The sequence below is a fragment of the Pinus tabuliformis genome, chromosome 8 (assembly GCF_031772625.1).
Source record: "Pinus tabuliformis cultivar Carrire ecotype Pingquan chromosome 8, CPIR1, whole genome shotgun sequence".
NCBI classification, from domain to species: domain Eukaryota; kingdom Viridiplantae; phylum Streptophyta; class Pinopsida; order Pinales; family Pinaceae; genus Pinus; species Pinus tabuliformis.
In genome coordinates this window covers 887,400,729-887,416,690 of record NC_142294.1, presented here as the reverse complement: position 1 = coordinate 887,416,690, position 15,962 = coordinate 887,400,729, and the positions used below count along the sequence as shown (strand labels likewise).

General features: G+C 38.3%; 1 long non-coding RNA gene and 1 pseudogene across 1 annotated transcript; both read right to left on the bottom strand.

Annotated features, from left to right (window-relative positions):
* Nucleotides 1-11,224: 11,224 nt before the first annotated feature.
* LOC149238388 (uncharacterized) lies at nucleotides 11,225-12,132 on the bottom strand. The gene is made up of 3 exons (XR_016245368.1): nucleotides 11,932-12,132; nucleotides 11,737-11,819; nucleotides 11,225-11,629 (listed from the first exon to the last, which is right to left on the bottom strand). It is a non-coding gene; the product is annotated as an uncharacterized LOC149238388 (long non-coding RNA).
* Nucleotides 11,802-13,384, bottom strand: LOC149238387 (peroxidase 5-like; annotated as a pseudogene).
* Nucleotides 13,385-15,962: the final 2,578 nt, after the last annotated feature.

Sequence of the window (15,962 nt, the reverse complement as noted above, 5' to 3'; positions counted from 1 at the left end):
TTAGTTTTGGTAGTAAATGAATAATTTTTTTATTGCATATTTAATTTGTCAAAAATATTACTTTGAAGTTCTTGAATCAAGGAAGTTAGGTTCTTACTCATATGAGGTTAATTTTGATCGAAATCACTATAACATTCGGCATATTAAAGTAGTCTCTCGACGAAAAGAATTAACACAGGATTTGAAGCAACAATTTCAAAAAAACTAATTTATATCCAAGGACCTGTAGAAATTTAAAATATAATTAAAAATGTTACAATTTCAAAAAAATATTGCCAACTAATTTATATCCAAAGATCTGTAGAAATTTAAAATATAATTAAAAATGTTTTTATGGGTAGATGTTTTTATTATCAAAAATTTGCTTTCAAGAACTGAATAGAGAAAGTCCTTCCACATAAGAATATGATGTGAATCAAATAATTTTCAATAGATTGTGAATAGTTTACACATCTGTATTAGGCTCGAGAATTCATCAATGTCCTACTTGTATTCAAAATTAGCTTTTGTTTTTAGCTTTATAGTAGTCTACAAGTCTAATTGGTAACCTATTGGGAAACCAAAACCAACATGTCAATTTTATGGATTAAGTGTAATATGGTCATACACAATGCAATTTATCTCAAACAACAACTTCAAACTCAGAAATTCGATAGCACTTCCTTGATTGATAATTAATAAAATGATATGTAAATGCATCCATAGTACATTTTTTTGTTTTCCTAATAATAATGTTGGATAGACTTGCAGATCATGAAAGATTTATATTTGAAATTGAAACGAACAACTTAATTTGGTACTCGGTTGGAATTAGTTGAATCGACCTTGAGAATATTTTCTCTATACGGCTACATCGTCCTCATGAAAGTGATCTTCTTCCAGGATATGGTAACCCATTACAGATCCGACATCCAAAACCTCTTTTAATAACCGTATCAATGGCTTGTTTTGGTTCTGCTCGAATTAATCCTCTACTTTCTGCCTTCAACGCTACTGCTGTGTATCCTCAATTGCAAAGTAACATCAATTAAAAAGAAATGGAATCAAGTAAATTAGTTTTTTATTCCCAATATAAATTTTAAAAGTGTTGAGATCATAATATGGTATTGGAGGGGATTTTAGTGAGGTTGTGAAGGAGGCTTACATAGCTTGAATGCCTACATTTGATTCCAAATCATATCCATGACCCCCAACTAGAGAAAGAGCACTCGCAGCCGCAACCTTCAGATGGAGAAGAGATCTCGCCATGAGGAGCCTCTTGCTTATGTCCATTATGGAGTTTCTTTGGATGTTGTTGCAGTGGGGGACGGTGCCGACACCTGTGTGGTAGAAGGTCAAAATGAAGTAGAGAGCCATCTATTCCCCTATTCAACAACCTGTTGCCGGTGTGCAAGAAGCTCAAAATGAAGTAGAGAGCCATCTATTCCTCTATTCAACAACCTATTGCAGAAATTCCCTGAAAATTTTTTCAATTTGAAATCAAGCGGGAAAGCATTTGAATTTTGAAATCCTTTGGTGGGGAGGTAGCATTGAATGCATTTAAGTTCATGTCTTATCCACCACTTGTATTAGCTTCAGGGTGTAGGCTGTCAGAGGTGCCGGAAATCAGGATAGTTGTGGAGTGGTCGGAATATTGAAAGTATTAACGGAATTGTCAACTGACGGAATGGCAACGGAGACGGATGGGCCCACTAGCCACGTCAACGAACTTGAGCAATCTGCAATCGAGATAAGCTCGGTGCATTAACATAACAAATTAATTACAATGATGAACATTTATATAGCAATATTCATACTATTTGAGTTAGTTTTAATTGTTGTGATTTATAATTTACACATTAACGCTTTTATGTTCTTCTAAATACTCAATAATTAAAACTTCAACATTTCTACTAATAAAATTTTCCGAGAAATACTTTTAATGATTTTAAATACAATATTACTACTGGGACTGCTAGGTACTGGGACGGGTTGCAATACAGTGTGTTAATAAACATTCACAATAATTAGTATGTGATGCCCCGAGAAAATGTAAATATTTAATTTTACTGCGATAAGAGACAAACTGAATATGACAGTATTAGTCGTTTGAAATTTAATAATTCTTTTATTATTATTTTTTAAAGAGTAAGAAATGTTTTCTTGATGTGTTGGCAACTTCTTGAGGAGGAAGTTGGGAAAAGACAGTCGTTGTGGTTGCAACCTGACTACCTCCCCTAACTGGAAGGGCTTCCAGAGAAAAGGGGGAAGGGGGAGGAAAAATCTGCGCTGTAGGGACAATCAGAGGAAAAAGAAAAAGAAAAAGATCGAACGGCTAAGTCTAGTGAGGACCAGATAGCCAAGTACGAGGTGCGTGCGTCTTGTTGAGGACTATAGTCCTACAAGAGAGCTAGGGGGGAGATTCTGGTCCCGAAAGACGAATCTCATGGTCAGGCGGTCAAGGAAAAGCAGAGAACCCAGGTGAATTATTTTGAGGAGCTCTTACAACCTGGAAGACCAGGTAAGTAGAGAAAACCTCTGAGGGAATACGAATTCTTAAGTGTTTTTCTATTATTGTTAAAAAAAAAGAGAGATTACTGTTATGGCTAATTGGTGACTGTTAAAGAAGATTTAGATATCTTTATCTTTGTATTTTGTGGTAGTCAAATACTTCCGAGAAGATCATTCTTTTCCTTTTATAAAGAAAGAAAAAAAAACAACAGAAGACATAAACCGGCAAATTGTGAACAGAAGTAACCCAGAAATTGTGAATGGAAGTAATAGTAGAGAGATCTATTAGGACAGACGCGTTTATACCTAGGGTTTTCCATGAAGGGCATGGTAGCCATGGGAATGGTATAAAGAAACAAAGACAACATCTAGTGAACAAGGGTACTCCATTGTGAGCATCCTAGGAAATGAATAAGGGCGTGACCGACTGTCTTTATAGAGTTTGATAGGCGCGGGTGGCCTTAGAAATCCTCAGGATGTGTTTAGTAGTAAATAGCAGAAAACTGTAGAGGTTAAAAGTAGGAGGACTCGCTAGGAATGTGCGTGGAATCGGTGCGAAAACCATTAATTATTTAGAAACCCTTATAATGAAAAAGGGAAACTGTACTCTACCACGAAAAAATTCAAGCAGATACGTCGTTTTCAACCAATGCTCATCCCCAACATCGGGACGGAGCTCACATGTAACAAAAGGGCGGTAACAAGCTCAATAGTAAATGCACCCAGTAAAACATATAAGCAACTTAACCAGAAATGGAGGAAACCATTTAGATTCATAAATGGACAAAGAGTAAACATGTTGCTTCAGCGATGAACAGATGCATGTGTAAACCAGTAAATTACCAACCGGAGGAAATTTATAACCAGAGGAACTTATAAATTATGGGCCTCATAGTATCAAAATAGGTCCGACATAAATTCTGAGTTCTGCATAGTCATAACTAAAACTCGCAGTAAACAAGTACGTGCATGGAACTATATGACAAGCAGAATAATTGGACCAGAGCAGCAAATAAATTTAACTGTGAAACCAGACGAATATATTTCCATTATCAAATGTATCTTACATCAAAAAAGTCCAGGAGCCATAAGAGCTCGGCTTTAATACAAAAGGTAAATAGAACAAATATTTACAATGGACCTGAGGTCCTTTTTCCTAAATGCTGGAAATAATACCATGATTATAGCAAACTCAAATGGAAAACTACTGAGGATTCACATATTTCTCTCAACAGACTTTTCAAAATGAAAACCAAACAGTTGCAGTCATAGGACAAGGACAGAGATAGCTCGAAGGCATAAAAGCCTGAAGGTGTGCCAAACCCCTGGTCAGGTTTGTCAGGGTCAGCAACCCAACCAACCGCGGAGAAGGCTCCAGAGGAACCCTGTTCAGGGTATTCTGGCGGCTGCCATCAGATCTGAAACACAAGTAGGAAAATATGAACCCTGAAGCGGGCAGCTAGCAAATGACTATATTCATTGACCTCCAACAAGGGAAACCCTGCATCAGGAGTATGATGCTTACCTGGTGACCGGCGCGAAAGGATGAGATCCTGAGAGCCTCACCATCCCTTATAGCAGTCGACACTTCTAGCCGCACTCGTCCTCCTTCAACCAATAGACAAAACAGAAGGACTATTACAGTCATAAACTTAACAGTGCAAATCTTCAAGGAGAAAGGGAGTCGAAATAAACTGAAAGCAGAACAATATAGTCTTACCTATATGCTTGAATCCCGAAAACATTGGATGGGTACTTCTGTGCCTCGAACCAGGGTTGCGGACAAAAAACGTACAGGTGAACCCCGACGCAAAGAGAGGCGGAACCAAAACTGGAGCTGGCGCCGAGGCAAATGGATAGTTTGAGACTCGAGATGGCGTAAATGAACGCTCAAAACCCCAGAGTAAACCTCAACCCTCAGATCAAGGACTTGCGATCCTCATCGTAAGAGATGGGTGAAGCCCGAGGAGCTCGGCAGCTGATGGTACGCTGCCCATGCCATGTCACATGACGGAGCAGGAAAAGGATAAGGATCCAGCCAGGTGTAAAGCGTAGAAGGAACTGGCACGTTGAGACATGAAAGTGACCAGGACTGATAGCACGGTAAATTAATGCAGGCGAGCCACCATTCCATCGGAAAGCCTTTCCGATCACCTGAGATCCTTAACCACAATTCATTCAACCGGAAAAAGGGGAACCAAGTACACAAAGTGACGTGGCAATATAATGCTTGGAGGGAGAAATAAATAATTTTTTTGTAGATGTGTAGGTAGAAACATGACAATTGGTATCAGAGCACGGTTTCAAAAATTGTGGCCTCTGGGACAAACACCGGAACAAAAACAAATTTAAAAAAACTGATTGGAAATAAAAAAAGTAAAACGATTACAATTTTGCAATCGCAATTTTATTTATATTTACAAGAAAATAGTTAATATGCTAAGTTCTCTTTTGGTTCCATTTTAAGCTAAGACAAAGGAAACAGCCACAAGACAGAAGATAGTAAGCATGCGAAGGGCAGGCAGCGCTCCGCATAGGTTTGTAGCAGGCCAGGGCCCTGCAACAAACCCTGGGGATAACCCAGAGTTATGGGTACAACTTGGAGAGGAGACTCGTAACACGAACCTTGCAATACTAGAGACGGTACAGGAACTGAAAATGAAATGGCTCGATTACGAGAGGATAATGCCAAGTTAACCATGGAGCAGGAAAGAATTCTAAAGAGCCTATGAGACAAACAGAATCAGCAATCGTTGAATCCCAGTGCTGAGCAGTAGAGTGTGTCAGAGGAATAGAATCCCCACACAGAACCAGAAGGGTCAGAAGGAAGGGATGAAGAACGGGAGGAACGGTCTGATAATGCTTCTGAGCAGTAGACATCAAAAAGACAACAGATAGAGTTGCAAAGGGAGTTCCGCAAGATCAAACTGCCACACTTTGACGGAGAACAGGAGGAAGTAGCTGAGGCATGGTTAATTAATATGAACAAATACTTCCAGCTGTACAAATATGATCACAACCTGAAAGCATGATTAGCCATTTTCCAGTTACAAGGGAAAGCCACTCTGTGGTGGGAGGAAGTCAAGATCGTGAAAGGAGTAAGTGAACAGAATATTACCTGGGATAAATTTCAACGGTACTTCAAGGAAAGGTACTTGACAGAACGTTTCTATGACGAGAAGGCAAGGGAATTCCATGACTTGCATTTGGGACAGCAGACCATGGATGAATTTATTACTCGGTTTACGTCATTACTTTGTTATGTACATTATATTAGGGGGAAAAGGCTAAAGTACAGAGGTTTGTCAGCAGTTTGCCCTTGAGTATGAGGGAAAGGATTGAGTTTGACAATCTCAAAACAATGGACAAAGCAATACGCAAAGCCAGAATTTGTTACCAACAAAGTAAGCTGAAGGGAGAAGTTCCAGGTAAAAAATGGACTGATAAGAGGAACAACAAATTGGCTGGGAATAATAAAGGGAATCGAGGTGGAGGTAGTAAGGGCTTGGCAAAAGGGCAAAATAGTAAAAATCTACAGAAAGGCCCCCTTAAGTCGAAACCAACTGGTGAGTCAAGAATCAGTGAGCCACCTTGAATATTTGACAACAAAGGGACAGCAAGGCCCCCCGTGCAGTGTTGGGGGTGTGGTGGACCCCATTACGTCAAAAACTGCCCGCAACGGAAAGGAACCGACCAGATTTCCTAGATCCATGAAGCATCGACGGTTGGTGACGTGGGACGTAGTCTGCCAAGGATTAATGCTGCCCTGGAAGATCGTCAAGCGGAGTACCAGCCGACTATGGTGGAATTCGAAGGTAAAATTTCAGACCTTACTGTAACTGTTTTAATTGACCCTGGTGCCACATTAAGTTACATTAGTCCTAAGGTTGTAGAACACTGTAAACTGCAACCTGTTAAATTCAAGAATCCTTGGCTAGTATAGCTGGCTACAAGGGCCAAGAGGCGAGTGCTTGCAAAAGTCAATGACTACCCTTTAAAGCTAGCGGGATAGCCAGTGTTAGCAGATTTAAATGTGCTTCCCCTTGGTTCATATGACGTTCTAATCGGTATGGATTGGCTAGAAAAACACTGGTCTCTAGTCAACTGTAAAACCAAGACTATCTATTACAGGGATGAACTTGGTATATAGCAGGGGATGCAGGGAATTAAGCAACCTGTGTAGATTCGGCCAATAACTGCCTCTCAGTTGGCAAAATGTATTAGGAAAGGGTGTCAGATGTATGCCATCCAAGTAGCCTATGCTAACTCGAAAGATAAAGCAGCTGCATTAAAAAACATCCCTATGATACAAGAATTTGTGGATGTGTTTCCAGAGGAGATTCTCGGTTTGCCCCCTAAAAGAGATATAGATTTTACTATCGAATTGGTACCAAGGGCAGCCCTGGTATCCCGAGCACCTTATCGAATGAGTACACTTGAGTTGACAGAGTTAAAGATGCAGTTGCAGGAACTGCTGGACAAAAATTACATTCGCCCTAGCGTGTCTCCCTGGGGAGCTCCGGTATTGTTTGTGAGGAAAAAGGATGGGACTCTTCGTATGTGTATAGACTACTGTCAGTTGAATAAATTGACCATCAAAAACAAGTATCCTTTACCCTGGATCGATGAACTTTTTGATCAAGTAAAGGGAGCAACAGTATTTTCCAAGATCGATCTGCGTTCGGGTTATCACCAAATCAAGATTAAGGACGAGGATATAGCTAAAACTGCTTTTAGAACAAGGTATGGGCATTATGAATTTGTGGTGCTACCTTTGGGTTAACTAACGCCCCTACAACCTTTATGTGTCTAATGAACAACATATTTCATCAATATTTGGATCGATTTATGCTAATCTTTATTGACGATATACTTATATATTCTCGCACCACGGAGGAACATAAGGATCACCTTAGGTTGGTGCTACAAACCCTCCGAGAACATCAGTTGTATGCTAAGTTTAACAAATGCGACTTCTTTAAGGAGGAAATATAGTATTTTGGGCATATAATCACAAAAGAAGGGATCATGGTGGACCCTGAAAAGATAAAGACCATAATGGAGTGGCCTGTACCAAAGGATGTGGCAGACATCCGATCCTTCATGGGACTAGCCGGTTATTACAGGCGATTTGTAGAAGGATTCTCAAGAGTAGTGCACCCTATTACTTCCTTACAGAAAAAGGGAAGAGCTTTTAGGTGGACCCTAGAATGCCAAGCAAGTTTTGAGCAGCTTAAGCATCTGCTCACCACCGCACCCATTCTAAGCATAGCTGACCCCAATAAGGATTATGTGGTGTGCACTGATGCAAGCAAGGAAGGTGTCGGAGGCGTGTTGATGCAAGAAGGTAAGGTAATCGCTTATGAGTCAAGGAAACTAAAAGAACATGAGCGGAAATATTCCACTTATGACCTCGAATTGGTAGCTGTCACACATGCTTTGAAGATGTAACGACATTACCTTGTGCAAAGGAAATTTTTATTATTGACAGACCACCACAGTCTGACCAATTATTTTAGCCAGCCCACTTTAAATGCCAGGCAAGCACGGTGGGTGGATTTCCTAAGCGGCTTTGACTTTGAAATCAAACATTTGAAAGGGAAGGAGAATCGGATGGCAGACGCATTAAGTCGGAAATTACGGTGCTTATATGAAATTATCTGTAGTGAATGGAAAAGCCCCTTTGAAGAGATGATTAAAAAAACAACAGAGAAAGATGTTGAATACCAGCAGATAAAATAGCAAGTACAGCAGCCTACCAGCAAGGAAAATCAGCTAGATTATGGGGTAGATAATGTTGGAATATTGTACTATAGGAAGAGGCTATATGTGCCCAATCAGAACAACATCAAGAATCTGATTTTAGATGAATTTCATATCAGCCACTATGCTGGACACCCAGGATATCAGAAGATGATCACTGCCCTCCAAAAAGAATATTACTGGCCGGGTATGAAGAGAGATGTGGCAGAATACTTGGCACGATGTTTAGAATGCCAACAAATCAAGGCAGAACACCAGCACCCTGCGGGACTATTGCAACCGTTACCCATTTCGGAATGGAAGTGGGAGACCATTTCTATGGACTTCATAACAGGTTTTCCCAAGACAAGGAAAAATAATGACTCCATCATGGTAGTGGTGGACAAATTAAGTAAAGCAGCACATTTTATCCCTGTGCAATCTACTTATAGAGCTGTGCAGATCACTCATATTTTTATGCAAAACATATTCAAGTTGCATGGGTTACCAAAAACAATAATCTCCGACCGTGATGTCAAATTCACATCGGTCTTTTGGAAAACATTGTTTACAGAACTGGGAACTCAACTAAATTTTAGTATGGCATATCACCCTCAGACGGACGGGCAAACAGAATGGGTGAACCAGTTGGTGGAAGACATGTTGAGGGCATATGTTATGCAACAACTGACCAAGTGGGAAGATTACCTGCACTTGGTCGAATTCGCATACAATAATGGCTATCATACGTCACTGCAAATGAGCCCATTCGAAGTACTGTACGGGTGAAAGTGTCGCACACCCTCAAGCTGGGGTGGACCAGAAGACAAATTAATGTTGGGGCCGGAAATGCTTGGGGAAATGGAAGAAATGGTCAAGAAGGTACGGTCTAATTTAAAAGCCGCACAGGATAGGCAAAGAATTTTGCTAACTGGAAACGGAGGTTTAAAGAATATCAAGTCGGCGATCATGTCTATGTGAGAATTCAAGCAAAGAGGAGCACATTGCAATGGAGCAGGTGTACCAAATTGGCACCCCGATACTGTGGACCGTTCCAGGTCCTGGCAAGGATTGGGTCGGTGGCTTACCAGCTCGCCCTGCCAAGTCACATCCGAGTCCACAATGTCTTCCATGTCTCCGTATTAAAAAAAATATGTCTACGACCCTAAACATGTAATCAGATGGCAGGATGTACAAGTAAGCATCATCCCAGTAAACCAGTCTGAAAGTTTTCTTTAAAAGAAACTAACTTAAAATGTTGCATGTTGTAGGTCGAACCAGAAGGAGAAATCTTGGTCGAGCCGCTGAACATTCTCGACCGGAGAGAAGTACAACTGTGGAAGCAAGCTATTACCCAGGTTAAAGTGCAGTGGCAGCACTTTGGGCCTGATGAGGCCACCTGGGAGGATGAAGAGCCTATGAAATATGCTTACCTGGGGTTGTTTATGGTCAAAAGACATCGAGACGATGTCCAATCTCAAGAGGGGGAGATGTGATGCCCCGAGAAAATGTAAATATTTAATTTTACTGCGATAAGAGACAAACTGAATATGACAGTATTAGTCGTTTGAAATTTAATAATCCTTTTATTTTTATTTTTTTTTTAAAGAGTAAGAAATTTTTTCTTGATGTGTTGGCAACTTCTTGAGGAGGAAGTTGGGAAAAGACGATTGTTGTGGTTGCAACCTAACTACCTCCCCTAACTAGAAGGGCTTTTAGAGAAAAGGGGGAAGGGGGAGGAAAATCTGTGCTGTAGGAACAGGCAGAGGAAAAAGAAAAAGAAAAAGATCGAACGGCTAAATCTGGTGAGGACTAGATAGCCAAGCACGAGGTGCGTGCGTCTCACTGAGGATTGTAGTCCTACAAGAGAGCTAGGGGGAGATTCTGGTCCCAAAAGACGAATCTCATGGTCGGGTGGTCAAGGAAAAGCAGAGAACCCAAGTGAATTATTTTGAGGAGCTCTTACAACCCGGAAGACCAGGTAAGTAGAGCAAACCTCTGAGGGAATCTGTTGTACGAATTCTTAAGTGTTTTTCTATTATTGTTAAAAAAAAATAGAGATTACTGTTATGATTAATTGGTGACTGTTAAAGAAGATTTAGATATCTTTATCTCTGTATTCTGTGGTAGTCAAATACTGCCGAGAAGATTATTCTTTTCCTTTTATAAAGAAAGAAAAAAAAACAACAGAAGACACAAACCAGCAAACTGTGAACAGAAGTAACCCGGAAATTGTGAATGGAAGTAATAGCAGAGAGATCTGTTAGGACAGACGTTGTTTATACCCAGGGTTTTCCATGAAGGGCACGGTAGCCATGGGAATGGTATAAAGAAACAGAGACAACAACTAGTGAACAAGGGTACTCCGTTGTGAGCATCCCAGGAAATGAATAAGGGCGTGACCGACTGTCTTTATAGAGTTTGATAGGCGCGGGTGGCCTTAGAAATCCTCAGGATGTGTTTAATAGTAAATAGTAGAAAACTGTAGAGGTTAAAAGTAGGAGGACTCGCTAGGAATGTGCATGGAATCGGTGCGAAAACCATTAATTATTTAGAAACCCTTATAATGAAAAAGGGAAACTGTACACTACCACGAGAAAATTCAGGCAGATATGTCGTTTTAAACCAGTGCTCATCCCCAACATCGGGACGGAGCTCACATGTAACAAAAGGGCGGTAACAAGCTCAACAGTAAATGCACCTAGTAAAACATATAAGCAACTTAACCAGAAATGGAGGAAACCATTTAGATTCATAAATGGACAAAGAGTAAACATGTTGCTTCAGCTATGAACAAATGCACACGTAAATCGGTAAAGTACCAACTAGAGGAAATTTATAACCAGAGGAACCTATAAATTATGGGCCTCATAGTATCAAAACAGGTCCGACATAAATTCTGAGTTCTGCATAGTCATAACTAAAACTCGCAGTAAACAAGTACGTGCATGGAACTATATGACAAGCAGAATAATTGGACCAGAGCAGCGAATAAATTTAATTGTGAAACCAGACGAATATATTTCCATTATCAAATGTACCTTACATCAAAAATGTCTAGGAGCCATAAGAGCTCAGCTTTAATACAAAAGGTAAATAGAACAAATATTTACAATGGACCTGAGGTCCTTTTTCCTAAATGTTGGAAATAGTACCATGATTATAGCAAACTCAAACGGAAAACTACTGAGGATTCACATATTTCTCTCAACAGACTTTTCAAAACGAAAACCAAACAGTTGCAGTCATAGGACAAGGACAGAGATAGCCCGAAGGCATAAAACACTGAAGGTGTGCCAAACCCCTAGTCAGGTTTGTCAGGGTCAGCAACCCAACCAACCGCGGAGAAGGCTCCAGAGGAACTCTATTCAGGGTATTCTGGCGGCTGCCATCAGATCTGAAAAACAAGTAGGGAAATATGAACCCTGAAGCGGGCAGCCAGCAAATGACTATATTCATTGTACTCCAACAAGGGAAACCTTGCATCAGGAGTATGATGCTTACCTGGTGACCAGCGCGAAAGGATGAGATCCTAAGAGCTTCGCCATCCCTCGTAGCAGTTGGCACTTCTAGCCGCACTCGTCCTCCTTCAACCAACAGAAAAAATAGAAGGACTATTATAGTCATAAACTTAACAGTGCAAATCTTCAAGGAGAAAGGGAGTCGAAATAAACTGAAAGCAGAACAATATAGTCTTACCTGTATGCTTGAATCCCGAAAACACTGGATGGGTACTTCTGTGCCTCGAACCAGGGTCGCAGACAAAAAACTTACAGGTGAACCCCGGCACGAAGAAAGGCGTAACCAAAACTGGAGCTGGCGCCGAGGCAAATGGACAGTTTGAGACTCAAGCTGGCGTAAATGAACACTCAAAACCCGAGAGTAACCCTCAACCCTCAGATCAAGGACTTGCGATCCTCACCGTAAGAGATGGGTGAAGCCCGAGGAGCTCGGCAGCCGATGGTATGCTGCCCATACCATGTCACATGATGGAGCAGGAAAAGGATAAGGATCCAGCGAGGTGTAAAGCGTAGAAGGAATTGGCACGTTAAAACATGAAAGTGACCAGGACTGATAGCACGGTAAATTAATGCAGGCGAGCCACCATTCCATTGGAAAGCCTTTCCGATCACCTGAGATCGTTAACCACAATGCATTCAACCGGAAAAAAGGGAACCAAGTACACAAAGTGACGTGGCAATATAATGCCCGGAGGGGGAAATAACTAATTTTTTTGTAAATGTGTAGGTAGAAACATGACATAGTACGTACCCGACAGTATGACCATCTCTTTCGTGTGACAGACCTTTGGTTGCAAAGATTTGGGTTAGCTGTGTTACATTGAAAAATGGGGGAGGTAAGTTTCCCGCGATATCTGAAGCTCGTGAAATTCTTCCATCCTTCCGTCCAGCCGGAACATCCCAACTAAGACCACCATATCTGTATGGAGATGCATGCCAACATTTATTAAAAAATTAGTGGCTTTTCAATATTGCGTATTTGTCGTGCGGGACATTTTCTATAAAATTGTGAGCGAAAGAAAAGACAATATAATTACCAGCTTTGCACTATCTCTAGCAGCAAATGCGAGGATGTCTGCACAAGAAACAGTGTTTGGGCAGACCTTCTCTAATCTTGATTTCGCGGCGTCAATCACTTCAAATCCGTGAAGACTTGGATTGTTAGCAGGACTATCCTTCTCTGCGGTGTTGTTGGCAGTGGAGTCTATGAGAACAGACCCATCGCATCCCTGAAAGCAATAGGTGATAAAGTATTAGCAGAGGCAGGAGAAAATGTTGATAAATTGATGTATGGTATGATGGATTAATGAATATTTGCGCCTTACCCTGACGAAACAATCATGGAAATGCATTCGAATGAGCCCAGGAGCTACTCCACTGTTTTTCATGTATGCAGTTCGCACAGCCTCAAACACAATGGATTCCGCAGCTGGACAACTCCAACGGTAGAAACCCACTGTAAGTTGATGACTATAAAAACGCGGTGCTTTAGATTTGGCATTTCCGATGTTCTGACCACCCACTATTTCATTAACAACTCCAAGGTCCACGCTTAGTGCAACAGCATCTAAGGACCAAAATAATAGGAGGAGGAGGGCTGATTTACAGTGCTGATGATGAAGCTTCGACATTGGCGTTTCAGGGCAGTAAAGCGGGGCCGGGCACGGAGAATTGATGGTAAGCAGTGGCGCTATAGAATGTGGAGGAAGAAACAAGGAGTTTAAGAATGGGTATTTATATGGATGGGTATTGTTGTGCTGCAGGGATCAATTCTCTGTGGGCGAGTTCGAATCGTGAAAAGTCTTCGTAGGAGTTCGTCTTGGCAAGGCGAACATGGTTTCCAGTTTGGATTTAGGGTTTAGGGTATCATGATCACATATTATTTTATACAATAAGACAGCGTATCGGGACCTTCGCAGGTTGTTATTTTATCATTGCAAAGATACAACGTGCAAATGTCTGTGTATAGATTCATCACATATTCTTTCGTACAGCTGCTCTATAACTGGAAAGATACGACGCGGTAAGCTCGTTGTGATAAGACGAGATTATTATTTTATCAAGTTGCACTGTGTATATCTTGGTTCAAAAGTCAACCACTGGATAAAATACTAAATGTTGTTTCAGAGTTCAGTCACCGCCGAACAGTAAATGCTAAATGATTTACGGTGTATTTTGGATGTGACCTAAAATCATAACCTAATATAAGTGTGTTGATTTCCTTGTGTTTTTGTGGATACAATTGTTTTGACTTCATTACAGTGTTGTAAATATGATGTTTTGCAGTTGAATAATTAAATGTTTTTACATTTGAATTTAAATTATACAAGTATTGAAAACTTTATTAATAACATTTAATTTTAGTTTTAAATATCAAATTAAATAGTATTTAAATTATAATTTAATTTTTAAATTCAATAAATCTCTTATCATTTTATTAGTGTACAAAAGTTTTTCAATTTAGTTTTTTTTTTTTTTTTCCTCTAAAAACACTATTTATAACATATTATAGATATAATATTCATATAATATTAATAATACTCTATAGGAGTAACAAAATTTTTAAATGAAATGTTTATTGTTGGTTGGTTTTAATTATAAAAATGTAATTAAATCTTAATTAATTAGAGTTTTAAATAATTTTTAGATTACATTTGAGATCAATAAATTATTATTATAATTTTTTTAATGAAGTAATTATCATAAATTTTTATCGGAAAATAAAACATAAATAAAAATAGTATAATACCTAATCCAAGACTCACTTACCCACAATTTAAGTTTCCCCTTAACCACATGTTTATTGTTAATAAATTTGTCCATATAAATCAAACACAAATAGTTTAAAGAATATTTATAAAATATAGATAGATATAATATCATTAATACTCCATAAGCCCCGACAAAAATTCTAAATAAAATGTTTATTGTCTTTTTCATTTTAACTATGAAGATATATAATTAAATTATGGAGTTTAAAATAATTTATAGGTTACACTGGAGATCAATTCAATTTATTGCCATTATAATTCTTTGAAATAGAGTAATTCTCATGAATTTTTATTTTAGGAATTAAACCTAAGTAGAGATAGCATAAAATATTAATTATATCCATTTAAGGGTTAACGAATGTAATAGTAGTGACACTTAATGATATAAAAGATAATAAAATAAAAAATCTATTTTATTTATTTATCAATTTTCAAAAGAATATTGTAACATATTGAGAGGTTAATTAATATTAGAGATAATTCTCACTTATTTTTTCTTTTTTTCTTTTTTTCCTTTTTTATGTGGTTCATTGTACAAATCTGGTACTAGTTACGTACACATACATCTATTGGTACTAGCTATGTCCACTAACATCTACCTCCACTAACATCTACCAACATCTACAAGGTAGATAATCATGTTATAGACAAATATCTTATAACATGTTAAGTCCACTAACATCTACCTGTTCTTCTAAGAAATCATGGTAGATAATCATGTTATAGACAAATATCTCATAACATGCTAAGTCCACTAACATCTACTTGTTATTCCAGGAAATCAAGGTACATAATCATGTTATAGACAAATATCTCATAACATGAAATTACAACAAATTGTTCCCTATCACACAACCTAAATAATTATCACTTGCTTTTATTAGTAAATATAGATTAATTTATTACCATTATTCAAAAAAATATAACACTTAAAAAAAAATTCAATATTACTTATCATAATATTAAAAAATAATATTTTTAATAATATTCTAAAAACAATAAGTATCTCTCCTAATCCTTATTAAAAGTATTTTCAATATAAATATGTATATTTTAATAACATTTAATTTAAAAAAAAATACAAAACTATCAAAAACTTTTTGATAAAAACTTTCAAAATAATATAAATCAATTTTTAATATTTAATTAACATAAACATAATAATAATAATAATAATAATAAAATCATCATCTTTAATATTTAATTATCATAAACATAAACATAAGCCTAATAAAAAAAAATTCATTATTAAAAGTATTTATGTACAAAGGGTAGACACTAGTAGACCCTTCTTCAACCTATTACAGGTTGTACATACGTGTAAACATATTTGCTTTGTAAATGAATAAATCCATGTTATATGGTTTTGATCAAGTCTAGTAGTGACCCATAGTATTGTAAGAATGTGGTTAGCAAATCTATTTATAATAAAGAAAGG